The sequence below is a fragment of the Betta splendens genome, chromosome 17 (assembly GCF_900634795.4).
Source record: "Betta splendens chromosome 17, fBetSpl5.4, whole genome shotgun sequence".
Taxonomy (NCBI): Eukaryota; Metazoa; Chordata; class Actinopteri; order Anabantiformes; family Osphronemidae; genus Betta; species Betta splendens.
In genome coordinates, this window is record NC_040897.2 from 16,673,521 (window position 1) to 16,677,687 (window position 4,167).

The following is a 4,167-nucleotide window of genomic DNA, read 5'->3' on the forward strand; positions in this document are numbered from 1 at the left end:
TGGCACCAATGGCAGACAGTTTAGAAAAAGGAAAGGTTGATGTTATGAAACTCTACATGGAAATCAGAGACCACATGACTCCAACAACTGATTTGAGAAGAAAGGTTGATGCATGTGAAGCAGTGACCAGGGATATAATTAAAATTATATATGAAAGACTATCAGGCATTGACGGTCAGTTTGAAGCAGAAAGGGAAGGATGTCGACTGCGTGAACTACTGAATCACGACTACGCCTGGTCAGTCTATGGTTCTACTGCTGCACGGTTGAACAGCACCACCCATAATGTAGCTCCACACCATCCTATCTAGCAGCAAAACGTGCTAATGCAGCTGCAGAGCTAGCAACAAAGGAAGCAGAGTACTTCTAGAAGAAAGGAAACAAAGAGAAAGGATAAAAACTCTGCAAAAACAACATGAAGAAGAGCTAGAAATCCAGCTGTCAGAGCTGGAACATTTACAAGCTGGAAGGACTGTGAAGGCAGCTAGAGCAAGATTAGAAGCCTACAGTAGAGAATTAGCCCAAAATGTCTGATGGTCAGCCAATCAAGGATGAACAGGTGAGGCCAAAGCCTATTCTTCAAACTCCTGCATCACCACCACCTGACAATGCTGTACTATCTGCACCACCTAATGCCATTCAGTTAGCACAGGTCATTCAGGATTCAATCTCAATGAACAGACTTCCCATGCCAGAGCCAACAGTGTTCACAGGTGAGCCAGTCCACTTTGTTGAATGGAAGGCCTTGTTTATGTCACTGATGGATCAAAAAAGCATCTCCTCTGCTGACAAATTCTACTATCTTAAACGATATGTTAGTGGCCAGGCCCGTAGATGCCTTGAAGGCACATTCTTTAGAAACGACGATGAAGCATATCAAGATGCCTGGAGAAGACTTTACCAGCGGTACGGTCAGCCATTTGTCATTCAAAGGGCATTCAGAGAAAAATTAACAAGCTGGCCATAAGTACAAGCCAAGGATGCAGGTCTCAGAAACTTTGCAGATTTTTTAAATGCCTGCTTACAAGCCATGCCTAATTTTAAAGGTCTTCACATATTAAATGACTGTGAAGAAAACCATAAACTGACTCAGAAGTTACCTGACTGGGCAGCAGCCAGGTGGAATCGTCAGGTTACAAAGGCCCTAATGGAAGGAAAGGATTTTTCAGGTTTCAGTGCCTTTGCCACTTTTGTGTCAACAGAAGCAGAGATTGCCTGCAACCCAATCACCTCTATCCATGCACTACGTTCACCAGAACCTCGTAGTGACAAGGGAAATGTAAAGGAATTAAAAAGAAACAAAGCTAGTGTCTTCAGTACCCAAGGTTCCTCAGATTGTGACAAGCAAGCAGCAGTCACCTCAAATGTAAAATCATTGTGCAGGTTATGCCAAGATACCCGTCAACTACACAAGTGCCCAAACCTTCTAAAAAGGTCCCTAGTAAACTGCAGGGCATACATTAAAGAGCCCATATCATGCAAAATCCACTTTTTAGACATTTTGGAGCGTCCCTATGACTCTATGGGTCACATATACACACACTGAGCACGGTAGAAATGCATTTCCTGCTTTTTTCACATTTTGAAAACGTAAATTTTCTCATCCAATGAAAACAGCCACGACCTACTCTGAGGCCGTGTCCCAGTTGTCGTCACACTGGTTGAAAGTTCTCCTTGCAAATCCTGAACCACCACCCCCACAATGATCCCGAACCAAAACTGGACTTCCGCCATTTCCCCCCTCTCACTCACCGTGAACAGACCAGCACGGCAGCGCCCAAGTCCTCCCATAGAAATAGTTCGGTTCTTAGGTGTTCTAACCAACACCAAAGTCTCTTCACTTTACCAAGGGATTAACAAGTGAGGATTTGTGGGTCACTTTTATTTTTAACGGACCGGTGCCAGAAACACTGCCTCAGCATTTATACGTATGTGCATTTCAAACGAGGGTGCGTACAATGCTGGATTTGTTTCACGGCTCCTGTTGGAAAAAAAGGACCTATTCCTAAAGTCCGTCATCCACTCACTGAAGTAAGTACATGCTTGATATTTATAATGTTTTAAAATGTTAGTTTGTCTGTTTAAATGTAGTAACCTATGTGTGGGGCAAGTTACTAGCTAGCTATGCTAACGGCTACAGCCATTCGACCGAGCCTTTGTCCCCTTCAAATGTGCTCATGTGGGCTCCTGCAGCCACACGCCTGTGTGGAGAAAAGCGAATGACTATCGGCATCGAGCGGCTACAGGCAGGGAGCGGTGGGTCTAGCGTCTGTCCTTTTTCTGTAATCGCATACACCTGCGGGGAACAGCTGATCGTTATCGCCCTTCCAGCGGCGACAGGCAGGAAGCGGTGGATCTAGCTCGCCGTAGTAAGTTTGTGCTTGATACTTGTGATATCTAAATATGTTAGTTGGGTCTGTTTAAAATGCAGTAACCCACATGTGAGACAAGCTAATCGCTAGCGTCGCTAACGGCTACAGTGAGTCAACTGAGCCTTTGTCCCTTTCAAATGTGCTACTCTGAGTTGGTGCAGTCACACACCTGTGTGGGGAACAGCTAATAGCGATGGGCCTTCGATCGGCGACAGGCAGGAAGCGGTGGATCGAGCTTTTGTCCTGTTGACGTGCTGCCGCTCCTGTTTGTGTGTTGCGTTAGCCGTTAGCATGCCTTTAGGCCTTTGCACTTTAGAGCTACAGCTGGTCGATCGCTACAAAAAGAACCTGCAGATGAACGCGGTTATGTTTATTACCCCGTCCTGTCCAGCCTAAATCAACTTGTGATTTGGGGTTATGTCATTGTTCTATCAAATTCTAACATGATTAGTTGGAATGATTACTGTGTTGTGTTTCAAGCTTAGTTGCTAATTAGTCACATCTCTACAATACCTGCTGCTTATCTGGTCAGTTACCGATAGCTTGTACCATAGCCATTATATTTGTAGGACCAATACAATTTACAGTAAATGTAACAGTCTTTTCTATACTGTAGGAGGGCAAATCCCAGTTGCCCACATGCAAGGAGGCTGTCAAACAGAGAAATCACTGCAGACTGTTGGTACACAGACATCTGCTGCCCAGCTCAGGAGTAAAGGTATGTAAGTTTGTATGTACCAACAGTAAGATAGGTAATAGAAGATTTTAATTGGTATATACTGTTTAGATTTTATATTTGAATTGTAACAACTGTTTATCTGTTGTTTTAGCACAGACAGGCCTGTCCTCTTGTTTGGTTTAATTTTTTGTCTGGTATTGTGTGTTCTTACATTAGAGAAGGTTTTGACCTACATAATAATTAACATTTCACTAATCTACAATTCTGATTGCACTACCTTTTGTTTTGATGAGGTGATGGTGAGGACAGCCACAGCTTCCATCTGGTAGAGGACTGCTTCCGCTCAGTCTTCCAAATAGTGATGAGAACAAGGATCACCACATCTCCCTGTTTACCCTACTTTCATGCATTTCGTCTGCAAGGCCCTGCAAAAGCTTCTCCTTCGTCCTCAAACCCCCAGACTTCTTAATTAACTCAGTAACCTATACATTGCACATTGGAGTGTGAAGGTAACAGTTTGTTCTAGCTTTGGAGTAGTGGTGTATTTTTTTGGTTTACAATAAAGTTGGCTTTAACTATTATGTATTTCACTGAACTCTGTTTCTGAAGGGAAAACACTTTTATTTAGGAAATTATAGTATTGAAATTACATGTTTTTCTCTTTCTAATATGGTAAGCTATAAAGTTGAAGCGGCCATAAATAAAACGCATATAAATTATATATAAAAAAAGTTTAAAAAATTCTTAATGAGTGTTGCACTCACAAAAAACACATTTTTACTCAAACGGTAAAGGAGTTATTCTACAGGTGGTCTACATCAATCATACTATGAGTGTTTTAGTGTTTTATCCATCAGGAAACTGCCTTCATCTACAACCCAAGCATGAAGAGATGGCAACTCAGATTCTTCACCCCAGGAATCCTCAGCACCAGCTCACTAGCCTCTGTAGACTAGATACCTGTAACAACTTTAGATACAGAGACATATTACTGTCAGATTTATCATGAATGACAAAAAACATAATTAAAAGCAGTAAAAATACGTTAGGTCAATATATAATTTGAACCAATGCTTTTTGTTCCCAGGAAGGTCATGCAGTGATTGCTCTAAATAT

The 4,167-nt window shown here is 42.3% G+C and overlaps 1 long non-coding RNA gene across 1 annotated transcript; it reads left to right on the forward strand.

Annotated features, from left to right (window-relative positions):
* The first annotated feature begins 565 nt into the window (after positions 1–565).
* On the forward strand, positions 566–3,632 carry LOC129603312 (uncharacterized). Its single transcript, XR_008693084.1, has 2 exons — positions 566–2,031; positions 2,989–3,632. It is a non-coding gene; the product is annotated as an uncharacterized LOC129603312 (long non-coding RNA).
* The last annotated feature ends 535 nt before the right edge of the window (positions 3,633–4,167 follow it).